The sequence below is a fragment of the Bubalus bubalis genome, chromosome 8 (assembly GCF_019923935.1).
Source record: "Bubalus bubalis isolate 160015118507 breed Murrah chromosome 8, NDDB_SH_1, whole genome shotgun sequence".
NCBI classification, from domain to species: Eukaryota; Metazoa; Chordata; class Mammalia; order Artiodactyla; family Bovidae; genus Bubalus; species Bubalus bubalis.
This window is the reverse complement of record NC_059164.1, coordinates 40408683-40424162: the sequence shown is the minus strand read 5'-3', so window position 1 is coordinate 40424162 and position 15480 is coordinate 40408683. Positions and strand designations below refer to the sequence as shown.

Here is a 15480-nt window from a genome sequence, read left to right as displayed (position 1 = left end):
TTCTCTGATCTGTCAAAGGAGCTTTCTGAAATAGTTTTCATGATTGTATATCCCGTTTCCTCAGTCGTTCCCCTATCATTTTACTCTATCATCTCTACCAGATAAAATCAATTAAGTTCTTGCCTTGGAGAAAAAGGGAAACTAGATATTACCTGAAGTAAATGGAAGCTGGGATCCTCCTAAGGTGCCCAACAGATACATCACTCTCAAGCTTGTAGGTGCTGCTGCCGCCAAGGAGTTTACTACTGAGCTGTTGAGATGTCCCTGGGATACTTATCCTAATGGGTATGTCTGAGTGCACTCTAAGTTGCTTCAGTCGTGTCCAGCTCTTTGTGATGCTATGGACTACAGCCCGCCAGGCTCCTCTGTCCATGAATTCTGCAGGCAAGAATACTAGAGTGGGTTGCCATGCCCTTCTCCAGGGGATCTTCCTGACCCAGGGATTGAAACCAGGTCTCCTGCATTGCAGGTAGATTCTTTACTATTTGGGCAATCAGGGAAGCCCAATATTGAAACAGTAGATAATGTTATTGTCTCGTAGAAATTTACTATATGGTCTTTGCTAATATACATAAATTTCTACAAAACATCATGTATGAAACGAGTTGCCAGTCCAGGTTCGATGCACGATACTGGATGCTTGGGGCTGGTGCACTGGGACGACCCAGAGGGTTGGAATGGGGAGGGAGGAGGGAGGAGGGTTCAGGATGGGGAACACATGTATACCTGTGGCGGATTCATTTTGATATTTGCAAAACTAATACAATTATGTAAAGTTTAAAAATAAAATAAAATTAAAATAAATACAAAGTTTTATTAAAGTACCGTAAAAAAAAAAAAAAAATACAAAACAATAACATTATCTACTGTTTCAATATTGGGCTTCCCTGATTGCCCAAATAAATTTATACTATAGATATGGAGAAGGCAATGGCACCCCACTCCTGAACTCTTGCCTGGAAAATCCCATGGATGGAGGAGCCTGGTAGGCTGCAGTCCATGGGGTCGCTAAGAGTTGGATACGACTGACCGACTTCACTTTCACTTTTCACTTTCTTGCATTGGAGAAGGAAATGGCAACCCACTCCAGTGTTCTTGCCTGGAGAATCCCAGGGACAGGGGAGCCTGGTGGGCTGCCGTCTATGGGGTCGCACAGTCAGACACAACTGAAGCGACTTAGCAGCAGCAGCAGCAGCAGTAGCATACTATAGATATATTTTGTTAATTCATCATTATTTGGGCATTTTGAAGGACAAAGTAGGATAATTTCAGCAGAAATAAATATATCACTTTCCTCAGCTTGATTAAGATATGACTGAAAATAATTGTATTTACTGAAGGTATATAATGTGATGTTTCGATAAACATATGTAATGTGAAATGATTACCACAATCAAGATATCAGCACACCCCTCACAGCACATAGTCACCATTTTGTGTATGTGTGGTGAGAACACTTGGGATCTTCTTCGTTACCAAATATCAAGTATACAGCACATTATTATTAACCATAGTCCTCATGCTATAAATTATGTCTTCAGAACTTATTTATTCTGTGATTGAAAATCTGTACCCTTAAATCAACATCTCATTTCCCTTATCCTTCACTATTCCCCCTCCCCCTGGTAATAATCATTCTATTCTCTCTTAATATGAAATCAAATTTTTTATATTCCACATATAAGTGGGATCATGCCATATTATCTTTCTGTATAGGGCTAGAAATAAATATATCTTACTTGCTTCTTATTATAATGTTGATTACAGTATCTATTAATTTATCTTTGAAATAAATTTGATTTTAGAAAATTAATGTTGGCTCAGAATCATTTGATCTTTATAAAGACAGATACTTGGTGTTTGGGACACGATTTTTCTAGTGCATTATGCAACTCAAACTGGAGAGAAACCAAGCTATTATTCATGAACAGGTAGGGCATTCCATACTTGCAATCATGACCACAAAGAACATGAAAATCCCATAGTCTCGCCAATTTTCTTAGTTTGACAATGAGACATGTACACTATAGTGATATTCAAGTACCACAGGGAAAATATAGCAAATAAGTAATTTTGGTTGGCACATAGTAACGACCAAAATAAAATGCCATGATTTCATAAATATATTCCTTAAACATTAAAAAATAGATAACAGGCCTCAAATGAGTCACTTGTGCTAAGCTCACCTCACCAAACCCAGGCTTAATATCTAACCTAACAGCGGTGTCAGCCTCTCCCAGGAGTGAAATCTTAACCAGTCAGTCTGACATTTCCTGGTCAACGCTAGTGAAGTAATCTGCCTGATAGAGCCTGCTGTTCTCCCAAAAGAAAGTGACCTTGCCTGAAACAATCCACTCTTTGCTAGTAATTTCCTTATCCCACCTGCCTCTGCCTATGAAAGTCCGTCATTTTGTAGAGCTCTCTGGAGTTCTTTTTATTTCCTAGGTGGGATGCTGCTCTATTCATGAATCATTGAGTAAAGCCAATTCGATCTTTACGATTTACTCAGTTATTTTGCTTTTTAACAATAGAAACCAAACAGTGAAGTAAGCCAGGCTTCATAAGAGTTTATAACTTGGTAAAGGAAGTGTGATATCTGTTTTTTAGGTGACTGTGTTAAGTTCTGACCATGACAGCATCAAACTTTTTCAAGATACTTTCATACTTGGCATCATTAGAAAAATTCCTACATAATATAAATGTAGTCGTGGTCAAAGGACATGGTGGTTGTGCAAAATTTCAAACAAATGTTGAGACACATTTGAAAGGATAAGACGAATGAAAGAATTCCCCAAATGAAAGCTATAGTCGGCTCATAAAATACATGCCTATACTCTGCAGCTATGCTTGCTTTCCATAGTAATAAAGAGACACTCGGTGCATGTATTAGGTCAGGGAAGTGTACATGTTCTTGATAATGATATTATTAGAGACAACTAAGAAGTATTAGCGCTGTTTTGAGACCAGACCCACACAACTCCAGAAACATTTAGAACACCAATCAAAACAGAACTAAACATGATAAGGATAATTTTATGAATCAGTTTGATCACAGAGAGCAATGGGCCATCAGAAGAAGCACAGTAGACACAGCAGCTTACTATAGTGGTTTTGCTTTCCCTGCAAATAAATATAACTTAATTTCTTTGAAAATGTCTATCCTTAGCAAATATTTCCTGAATTTCTACCCTATGTCAAGTAGTTAAGTTTCTTGGTAGAGAATCTGGTAAGCATGAAATAAGGTGACAATATAACATTGTAAATTTTGAAGGTTTGGGTGATCTTTTTCCAGACACAGACTATTTAAAAAATTCCCTGGATAACTTGGAAGACACTTTATCTCCCCCTTCAAAATCATAGAGATTGTGAACATCCATCAACTTCTGATAATTCCTCTCATTCCTGGGGAGCATAACGTCTGCTTTATGCCTTTGCCATCTCTACCAGAAATCCCAGAGAGGAAGTCAGCTTTTAAGATTTAGAAAGAAGGAATTCCCTGGTGGGCCTGTGGCTAAGATAACATACAGGCCACTACCAAGGGCTTAGCCTTGAATATGTGCTCAGTCGATGACAGATGCTACTACCAGCTACTAATTATACTTTATTCTGAAGTCTCAGCATAATGGTATAAAAAGTATAATGGTAGTAGTTTGTAACAGCATCCATCATTCATTGACCACTTACTCAAGGCCAAACCCTATAGTAGCAGAATGTACATTATCTTATTAATCTTCAAAACAGCTGTGTAGAATAGGTATTATTAGCCCTGCTTTGCAGATTAAGTGTGCTAAAATAGCTACCCAAACTACTCAAAGCCAAGATGTATTCAGACACAATGTGTGAGAGCTACTTTCCTATCTCTAGAAAACACTAGAAGATATAGTAAATTTTCAGAAGTTGCTGATGGAAGTCTTGGAAAAACTGTGCCTAGTTGTGAGACATGGAAAAAGGGAGTGGTGTACCATTAAGTCAATCTCAGCTATTCATATATGGTGAGTCACTAGTCATTAAAGATGGTTGTCAGACAAATCATCTCCCAGCTGAGGCAATTATACCTGATCTGCTCATCTTGCTTTTCCCCTTTTACTTCTTCCCAAACACTTGCTAAGCAATAAATTCATTTCCAGCTCCGAATTTATTATTGAAACTTGATATAATTTTGATTTTGACCCTTAAATTTCCACAAGTCATGGCTCACATTCTCCAGGGGAATTCAAGTAAACAGTTGACTGAAACTGACCTCAGGATTCTTGCAATCTCACATCTCCGAGCCTGACAAATGACCCTCTATAGAAGGAAGGTGGGTCATTTCTCTATTTGATGAAAGTGAGACTAGGGAAAAATGTAGGAAATTTGTAGTACGTATGGAATGCAAATCTATTCTAAAAAACATATTAAAAATGTTTTAAGCATAATTCTCATGCTGAATTCTTTGATGAGAAATTAAAACTGTTCATCTTAAGTTATAAAAAAATTGTTCTTGCTTACTAATAGAACCAGTTTATAGAACCTCAGCTTTAGCCCCAGCTCCAAGTCATGAAATAGAACAAATTAGATATACAACAGATACCAATCCAGTTTGAAGAAAACAAGTGATTCTTTTCCAGCTCTGTATTCACTAGGCACTGAAATGTTCCTTTTCTATTATCAATCATGTTTTATAGAAATATGAAAACAGGATTCCTAAAAGATGTAAATACAGCATTTATATCAAACCATCTCTCTTAAATACCTATTTGAATTCTCTTTTTAATTTCCCTTTCTCATCTCAAGGAACATTCACTAGCAAATTATGTATCACCCTTTTTTGCCAGAGAGTTTTATGCATGCTTAGATTAGTCACTTAGTCATAGCTTTTACAAAATTCTAGTGAGGAAAGTCTACTTATGTCTTTGTTATTGTCTGGTGATAATATCATCTTCAGAAGTATATCATCTTCAAATTCACCCTCTGAATTTTTGGAGCCCTCAGAAAGCACACACTGGTTGTGATAAGATCTGTGTCTCAAGACAGGCTAATATGGAAATTGTGGGTACTATACTGGAAACTTCATAAGATTTTTTCCAAAAGTCATGATAAAATGCTGTTCTTTACTGTCGGTAGAGGATGATGGAAAGAACACTAGACTAAGAGTTCAAGAGATGAGTTTATGAGTTTAAGAGCAGTGGACCAAGAGTCCAAAGAGATGAGCTATGCTTGCAGTGTCAACATGGACAAATTATTTCACAGCTTTGGGATTTCACTTGCTTAAATTATCTAGGGGGTTGGAATTGTCATTTTCAGCTCTGAAAATATAAGCAAATGTGATAGAAGATGGTCCTTTTATCAATTTGTCTTTTAACTTTTAACCCCTTATTTATCAACTTATCATTTTCCTAAACATTTTGAAGAGTCCTCTTAACACTCCTCGGAGGAGGCAATGGCACCCCACTCCAGTACTCTTGCCTGGAAAATCCCATGGACGGAAGAGCCTGGTAGGCTGCAGTCCATGAGGTCGCTAAGAGTCAGACACGACTGAGCGATTTCACTTTCACTTTTCACTTTCATGCATTGGAGGAGGAAATGGCAACCCACTCCAGCGTTCTTACCTGGAGAATCCCAGGGACGGGGGAGCCTGGCAGGAGGCCGTCTATGGGGTCGCACAGAGTCGGACACGATTGAAGCGACTTAGCAGCAGCAGCAGCAGCAGCATAACACTCCTACTCACCACACCTTCTACTCAAGATCACTTTTTTTTAGCTATCTAAACTTTTATTTCTCAGCAATTTTGTTCAACATGTTCTGGCTTTGGGATCTTTGCTGTGTAATACTTGGTAAAATTTGGATTGTAGGGATGGGACATTCTGGTGGGCATTTTAAACCTTCCATTACCTGACCCTCTCTTTCAACACTCAGCCATTCTCATTTATATCTAAGGCTGTTGTGAGCTTGAAGAGAGAGAAATAGAACACCTAACTATTCTTTCTTCACGCTGGTTCAGCTGTAATAAACATAATTAAACTTTGGATAATTTGGTGTCTAAGGGCACATATTTCACGTTTTTCATTGCTTGTTCTCAGCCTTAAAGGAAGGGATGACCATAGCACACACTCACTGAACAAAGCTGGCCCACCTTGGACATGTATGAAGTTAGAGATCAGATAGTTTAACTCAGTATCATAGGCAAGGCTCCTTCACAGACTGTCTCAAGAGGTTAATCAGAGAATGTGCATGTTTCATTCTACATATGAGTAAGTTCACAAACCTATACCAGAATACCTGGTAGTATCTGGATCACACTGTGTAAAATGTCCAATGATAATTACTTAACAATTTGTTGCTATCATTTTTACATTTTTTGAGGTTTCCCTCAATTTTATTTACTACTCTTTACTTAGAAACAAATGGATGTACAATCTTGGTATGATAGTTTTTCCAGAGTGGAAAATCCCCCACAGAATATGACCAACTATAAATAACTTTTTTCCTATGATGCTATTCATATTCATAGGTTAGTATATAACCTCATTTATATTTGTACTTTTCATATCAATTTTAAATTCTCCATCCCATAAGATGTACATGACTCTGTGTCCTTCCACCTCCCAATGGAAAAGAGTAGAGACTATCACTCTATGTTATAGTCAGAATGGGCTTCGTCTAGATGTCGAGTGCTATGGTAGGGAGGGAGAGGGGTTTTTGTGCTCCAGCAGTTTATTGGCTCTCAGACGATGAGTCAACCATTTCAGACTGTTGGAGGGGAAGGGCCATCTACAGGAGAAAATCACTACCTAGTCATCCTCAGAGGGGCCCACGTGTGGTGCGCTCCCTCCATAAGAGCCTCTGGTCTCTCCTTCCTGCTGGAAAGAGTCCTTTTGTCTCACAAGGACACAGGGAGAAAAGGACTGTCTGCATAGTCCAGAAACTTCTGCAACCGATGTCAAAAAGAAGAAATGAAAAGGAATCTTGAAAGTCTTTAGAGAAGATCAAAATGCACTGGCTCTTTTGACTCAGAGAAACAAGCGGAAGTTTCTATTTCCATGGAGCCTGCCTAAATGCTCCCCTCATAGAGAAGAGGAAGCAGCAGCCTTATGGGCTCCTAAAGGTGGCCAAACTCCAGCTTTAAGGAAAAGCTGACCTAGAGGGCCCCTTTTGGATGGCAGCTGAGATGTATTTTGCTTTGGGAAACTTTGCCAGGTCCCTGGGCTGGGCAGCTCTGACCTCCTAAAGTCACATGTTACACTTTGCCAAGGCATGTGGAGGTCTTTAGGGATCCCAAGGAGACTCATGAGTTCCATCCATCCTGACACTCTCAAAAGTCTAGGTCTAGCAGAGCTCCATTCATATGGAGAGGAGCTTGTGAGGTTCCTTTTCGTTTTGCAAGCCAGCAAACCAGGTGAGGTTAGGACAACCACAGAGCAAAGAGAAGGCTCATGAGACTTAAACTCATGACCTCATTTCCATTAGCACTAATTCAGCCCAGGGCACAGCAACACAGTGTTCCCAAGCAGAACTCATGACTGTTTTTATAGCAGATTCCTTGTTTTTCGAAGAGTAACGTGTGGAAATACTGTTGGAGTGAGTGAAAGTCACTCAGTCATGTCCGACTTTTCGCGACCCCATGGATAGTGCATGGAATATACCAGGCCAGAATACTGCAGTGGGTAGTCTTTCTCTTCTTCAGGGAATCTTCCCAACCCAGGGATCAAACCCAGGTCTGTCACACTGCAGATGAATTCTTTGTCAGCTGAGCCACAAGGGAAGTCCAAGAACACTGGAGTGGGTAGCCTATCCCTTCTCCAGGGGAAATACTATATAGAGAGATGGTTTCTTGATTGGTCATAGAAGTAAAGATTCTTTTGTTATGCTTCTCTGGATTAAGAAAAAGAGAGAGCAATGTTATAAAATACAACAGCCCCAGTGATGTGTTTAGGTCACCCCAAGACAGGCAAATGAATAGGCAGTGGAGTAGGGTAAGTATAGACTATGTGTAATTTACAGTTAGCTATTCCAAACTATGGAAGTATTTTGTTTCCATTTTGGAAGAGAAAATAAAGTTCTTATTTCTTTGGACTTCCAGAGAAATATCCTATTTAGAACACAGCTTAAGCAGCCATGGAAGTAGGAAATACTTATAATTTGTATTGCCTGCTTGCTAGTCTTATTTTCTTCCTTTAATTTTTCTTCCTTGCCTGCTTGTAAAGGGTGTGAATGTGAGGCTCCAAATTTCCTGTCACTCCTAGAGCAAAGTGTTTGGATAGTGTCTAAGGTGTTAAGAACTCAATATGTTTAAAAGAATAGCTCATTCGTCCTCTCGGGAATAGTTATGACAGAAAATTAATAAAATAGATGGAAAGGACCATGCTTTACACACAGGCAAGGGACAGCATTCCTGGTATTTGTCAAATTATGTCATGTGAAAATACAGTATTTTAACAGTAAAGATCATGATATAAAACACACACACACAAAACACACACACCCACACCCATTCACTACAATAACAAAGTATACATAAGCGAACAGGAAGACAAAGAGAAATGTCTTGCATGATGGAGATGTAAGTTTTTCTTTTACACTTCTTAAAAAAGATATAGGTGTATAATTATTTGTCCTTTGTACACACACACACACACACACACACGATATCTGATAGAGCCTAAAACACCAAAGATCAAGGTATCCTGGCAGTAAGGGGAGGGAAAACTAGACTTTTGGTGGATTATGTTTTTTTCTCACTCATCTAACCTGCATCACAGCAATAGCTCCTTGTCCCTTCTTGTGGCCCAGAGTATGGTAACCTTTGTTTCTAAAGGTCCCTGAACCGGGATGCCTGATACATTCCACCTAGCAGAAATACTGCTTGTACAACACTTTTGACATCTGTACTCTTCTGTAATTTAATTAATCTCTTCTACTTACAAACACACAATCCACAGAAAACCTGAGTGGAAATTGGGTGGTGGTGGTGGTTGGTAGTGGGGTGTTATTCTACTAATCTAACACAATCCTGAAAGGCCAAATCAGTAATTCAACAGCAGACTCAAAAAAAAAAAAAAGTGTGATTTATAGGCATTCTCATCTCACACCATTTCCTGTCAAAGAGAGTAATAGCTATTGGGTACAATAAGAACCAAAATATTTTGATTCAAAGAATGATGAAAATGGCTGGAAAACCTATTCATATTCAAGTAAATCTGTGGATTGGAATAATTCTAATCTAACATATCCTTCTTTATGCATAAGATCCAGAATAACAGCAAATGTTTTCAATGTGCTAACCATAGGCCAATTTAGTAATTTTGTCTTTCATATGTGGTGACTCATATAAACCTCATAACACCACAAAGTAGCCAGTACTATGATATTGATATTAAATACGAACAAACAGAAACAGGAAGCTTAACTTACTTGGCTAAGATCACACAACTGGGCGGTGGCTAGAACTCAGACCTAGGCTGTGCTTGTAAAATCAGTCCCTTTTTTTCCCTGAAGATGAATGGATTCCTTTTTCTGAAAAAGAACAGTATCTGTCATTTATCTCATGTCTATGAAAAATAAATTTTCAGTGATTTAAATGTAATAGCTGACATTTATCAAGTGCTCCCTCTGTGTCAGGGAACTTTTAAGCTCTTTGCTGAAATATCTCACTATTGGCTGCAATAATCCTTTGAGGTATTATTACCTCCGTTTTAAAGACAAGGAAACTGAGGATGAGAGAACGAATAACGTGTCTAAATTACAAAAAGTAAAAGGAACACAGGATTTAGGTAGTTAGATTCCAGGGCTCATATCCTTTACCATTACTTTCCATATTCAGTGAGTTAGTCAACCACCCATGTTTACTGAACACTCAGCTCAGAGTGCTTGCAATGCAGGAGACCCGGGTTCCATCCCTGGGTTGGGAAGATCCTGGGGAGAGGGGGATGGCTATCCATTTCACAATTCTTGCCTGGAGAATTCCATGGACAAAGGAGCTAGATGGGCTACAGTCCATAGGGTCGCAGAGTCGGACAAAACTGAGCAACTAACACATGTAGTTTAGAGTTAAACTGAAGGGTATCTCCCCCTTGAGATGGTATTGCTGTCCCCTTGGGGATGTAGAGTTTGTCTGATACCATGAAGAATGAAGTCCAGGAAGCACCAATAATTAGGACCATTTAAAGCCCATGAAGATTGACTATCAGATAATAGTTCTTTCCCATGTATTCTGACTAGCTGCAGATTTATACCCTGCACTCTCTGCCAAAGCCTTCTTGGACTTATTATTAATGTTTGAGTATGCCAAGACATGCCAAACTTATATGAGTAACTATCCCTGTCTTGTAATGTGGTAGAGTTGTTACTATTTCTCTCAATGATTACGTTCTGGGCAGGAAGATGACATCACGTTAACTAGATAAGGTAAAATTTACCTGTGAACTTTGTTCAACATGGTATTCTTGATGTATTCTTTGTAGAAAGGGGAGAAGCTAACAACAGGAATGAATAAATTAAACACTGACATTTTAGAAAGAGAATAGACTGATAGTTGATTGTCAGGGACTTTACCACCAATAATCTGGATGACCTTACATTTCCTGTAATATTTAAAATCCAGAATTATGCATAATGGCGGGGTTGGGTTCAATGATCTATAGAAGAGACTTCTATTTCTAATATTTAAGTGCTTTATAAATAAGAGGTATATTGTAAAGGAAGATTGGGGAGATTGAGAAGAATGGTGGTGATAGTTTGTGGATATGGACATACAATGAAAAGGCAATTTATAAAGTAAATTAAATCTTTAGAATAGATTATATTAGTAGTCTAGGGATGCCAAGCTGCTGAGTCTCTGCCAGTAGCAGTTTATGTTTGATCATGCACTAGCTAATCAGTTAGCATGTCAATTCATCCTTAGCAGTTTTTATCAGGCCTGGACAGGGTAGGTGAAGACTGTTTATGGGATCAAATCAAGATGGTTGTAATCAGGAATCAGTCTTACAGCCAGGAGTTGAGAGACTATGGGTCCAGTTGAAAAGGCAAGGCTAGCAGCTAAGGCAGAAGATATAGACTAAGAATTCAAGTTCAAATGGGTTCGTAAATATCAGACCCTGTGTAAGTATTTGGTCGCTGTGTCAAGCTTCATTCCTTCTAGGCCCTACAGGCTCATGACACCAAGTCAGTGAGCAAGTCTGATCAAAAGCACCCACTGCTGAGAAATAGAAAAAGCATCTGATTAGAAACAAAGCAAAACAAAAACCTAAGTTCAAATCCTGCTCCAATATCACTGTCACAATAGAAATGTTAATTAATTTCTCTGAAAAGCAGTTTTTTTACAACAGCAAAATGGGTGTGACCTTCCTCCAAGAGAGTTTAAGTATTAAATTAGGTCTGTACATGAAATTGCCCCCAAACTAAAATACACCACACGCAATGAAAATCGGCTATGAATGCTGTATTTCAACTGACAACTCAGACAAGAACTCTTTCAGGAGATGGAGTCTCTTCCCTTTCTGATTTACATGATGCCTAGACATTTGAAAGTTAGCTAGACTCTTCAAAGTTCTATTAAAAATCCCTGTTATAGCAAAAGATCATTCATAAACACTCAGACAGTTGAAAGAGCTTAGGATAAGAGTATGCTAAGGACTCAGTGTGGAATTAATAGGAAGATTTCAGCTGTGCAAAAAGATCTGAATACATACTGAAGTTCTATACGACCAGATCTGAGCAGACTGTGTCCTCTGAAGACCAGAGAAATTACTTTCCACCATAGTAATCGGTGTGGAGACTTGGGGAGGCAGGGGTGGTGGATCTCAAACAGCAGTAGCTGGCCAGAGAGACAGAGGGGCCAAGGCCAAGAGCACTGGACCTGGAAACACATGAGCTACCAAGTGCTAGTGATGACCGTGCTGCTCATCTAATGTGACCTTGCAGAAAAGTTCAGTGCCCATACTACACTTGTGAAGTGAGGGCTGGGACCAGGCGACCTCCAATGTTTCTACCGGTTGTAAGACTATGATTCTGCAAAGTGACTGTGCCTGGTATTTGTCCATCAGATTTCACTGTTCAAAGCATGTTTGCAACTGTTAATCACTGATTCTATTTGAGACAGGCATGGCGTATATTTTTATCTGTATTTTATAGATAGAGAGGTAGGCACTTGGAGGTCGCGGTACCCATCAAGTTTCATTTTGGGGCCTGAGTCAGGATCCAGATTCAGAAACACTTAGTTGATTTTTTTAAATTATGTCAGAGTTGAATATGTTTCCCTTTAAGGATTCTTGGCAATTATAAATTATTTTGAACTATCATGTGATATGGTGGCTGCTATGGAAACTGCATTAATACATGAAGCATGCAAAGCTTGTCACCACATCAGATGGTGCTGCCCTTTGGCTATGCTAACTTACTCATCTGGCTTTTTTTTTTTTTTAATAATTTTCTTTCTTATTTTTTCCCAAACACATGCACATTATGCTTATAACCCAAGAAATCTCATTGTGAAGTGACTCATTCTTACAAAATGTATTCAATGACTTGGAACAAAAGATTCTGGTAGAAACACAACCTGGAAAAAATATTCTATTTAAAAATATATACATAGTATTCATTTTGTATTTCTGTGCCTCAACTAAAATGTTGAAGCTATGGAAGAAAAATTAATGAGCTGGCATAATGTTTATATTAAAATTGAAAAGGAAAGACATGCAATAGTTTAAGTATGATTTTTTTCAATTTAAATAATATATAAAGATATTTAGTATGTCTGCGTTCTGACCAGGCTATGCATTTTTAAACTTGGCATACATTTGTGAAATACTGGCATTTATAAGCATCAATGAATCTTAAAAGAGTAGTCATTGCTTTTATATCTGTACAGACTATTAAATATAAATATATATTACATATAGGCATATAATATTTATAATATCTATAAACAGTTACCACCTGCTATAGACTGAGTATTTGTGTTCCTCAGAATTCATATGTTAAAATCTAACCTCCACTGTAATGGTATATGAAGGTGGGCCTTTGGGAGTTAGTGAGGTCATGAAGGTGGAGCCTTCATAAATGGGATTAGTGTTCTGTTAAGAAGAGACCCCAGAGAGATCCCTTGCCCCTTTTAGCATATGAGGACAAGGAGAAAAGACTGTAGAGTGTGAACCAGGAAGCAGGACCTTGCCAGATACATAATCTGCTGGCACCTTGATTTTGAACGGCCCAGCCTCCCAAACTATGAGAAATAAATTTCGATTATTTATAAGCCACTCAGTCTACAGTATTGTTATAGCAGCCTGAAAAGACAAAGATACCACCTACACATGCTCCAAAGCTTGATATTCGTGTTTTGAATGCTAGAGCACTCTGTCTTAAGTGTGATTTAATTGTTTTGAAATTGCCCCTGTTCTACCCCTCAAACTAGTGGAGATGTAGATCCATAAATTATATGGACCAGTAGTATTTACTTTTTCCTGCATTCACTGCTCTCAGGCAAACCCTTGTATCCTCATTTCTTGGGCCTCTTACTTGTTACCTTGTGATGCCAACTTTGGTTGAAGTGGTAAATAGTCAGTACTATGTATTTCTTGGTGCCAATTTATAGGCTATTATAGAAAATTGTCAAGCTTTTACCTGGGGCCAAGTTATGGTGGAGGTAATGAAGATAATGGCAACCTCCTTCAAAAGGTCCCATGCATGCACTGCTGCACTCAGTGGCCCCAGCCCTGCAGCAGGCCACCACTGACCCACGCCTCCGCTGGAGTCTCCTGGACACTTCTGGGCAAGTCTGGGTCCGTCTCTTGTGGGGTCACTGCTTCTTTCTCCTGGGTCCTGGTGCATATAAGTTTCTGTTTGTGCTCTCCAAGAGTCTATTTCCCAGTCTTGCTAAGTTCTGGCAGCTCTATGGTGGGGTTAATGGTGACCTCCTCTAAGAGGGCTTATGCTATACCCAAGTCTGCTGCACCCAGAGCCCCTGTCCCTGTGGCAGTCCACTGCTGACCCGTACCTCCACAGGAGATGCTCAAACACAGTTCCATCTCAGTCTCTGTGGGGTCCCTGGGTCCTGGTGTCCACAAGGTTAGAGCCCTCTGAGCATCTCTGGAATGGGGTTTGATTCTAAACTCAAATTTGCCCCTCCTACCTTCTTTCTGGGGCTTCTCCTTTGCCCTTCGGCAAGGGGTATCTCCTTACAGCCCTACAGGTAAATAGCAGGGAGGGAACCCAGCTCCACCCATCAACAGAAAACTGGATTAAAGATTTACTGAGCATGGCCCCGCCCATCAGAACAAGACCCAGTTTCTCCCTCAGTCAGTCTCTCCCATCAGGAAGCTTCCATAAGCCTCTTATCATTCTCCATCAGAGGACAGACAGACTGAAAACCCACAATCACAGAAAACTAAACAATTTGATCACATGGACCACAGCCTGTCTAATTCAATGAATCTATGATCCATGCTGTGTAGGGTCAAGATGGACTGGTCACAGTGGAGAGTTCTGACAAAATGTGGTCCACTGGAAAAGGGAATGGCAAACCACTTAAGTATTCTTGAGAATCCCACGAACAGTATGAAAAGGCAAAAAGATAGGACACCGAAAGATGAACTCCCCAGGTCAGTAGGTGCCCAATATGCTACTGAGATCAGTGAAGAAACAACTCCAGAAAGAATGAAGAGACAGACCCAAAGCAAAAACAACACCCAGTTGTGGATGTGACTGGTGATGGAAGCAAAGTCTGATGCTGTAAAGAGCAATACTGCATAGGAACCTGGAATGTTAGGTCCATGAATCAAGGTAAATTGGAAGTGGTCAAACAGGAGATGGCAAGAGTGAACGTCAACATTCTAGGAATCAGCGAACTAAAATGGACTGGAATGGGTGAATTTAACTCAGGTGACCATTATATCTACTACTGTGGGCAAGAATCCCTTAGAAGAAATGGAGTAGCCCTCATAGTCAACAAAAGAGTCTGAAATGCAGTACCTGGATGCAATCTCAAAAACGACAGAATGATCTCTGTTCATTTCCAAGGCAAACCATTCAATATCACGGTAATCCAAGTCTATGCCCTGGCCAGTAAGGCTAAAAGATGTCCTTTTCATTATAGGGGACTGGAATGCAAAGTGGGAAGTGAAGAAACACCTGGAGTAATAGGAAAATTGGGCCTTGGCATACAGAATGAAGCAGGGCAAAGGCTAATCAAGTTTTGCCAACAGAATGCACTGGTCATAGCAAACACCCTCTTCCAACAACAGAAGAGAAGACTCTACTCATGGACATCACCAGATGGTCAAACCAAAATCAGATTGATTATATTCTTTGCAGTCAAAGATGGAGAAGTTCTATACAGTCAGCAAAAACAAGACTGTGGCTCAGATCATGAACTCCTTATTGCCAAATTCAGATTAAATTGAAGAAAGGAGGGAAAACCACTCAACCATTCAGGTATGACCTAAATCAAATCCTTTATGATTATACAGTGGAAGTGACAAATAGATTCAAGGGATTAGATCTGATAGA

General features: G+C 39.4%; 1 protein-coding gene across 2 annotated transcripts in view; it reads right to left on the bottom strand.

The window, feature by feature from the left end:
* LOC102400980 (cullin-1-like) overlaps nt 1-15480 on the bottom strand; it is a 56247-nt gene that overhangs the window by 34064 nt on the left and 6703 nt on the right. Inside the window, exon 2 of one of the 2 annotated variants that reach the window (XM_044946577.2) lies at nt 9391-9492. The exons of the other annotated variant lie outside the window; for it this stretch is intronic. The gene's annotated coding sequence lies outside the window, so the exon portion shown is untranslated. The remainder of the gene's footprint in view (nt 1-9390; nt 9493-15480) is intronic. 2 annotated transcript variants of the gene reach the window in all.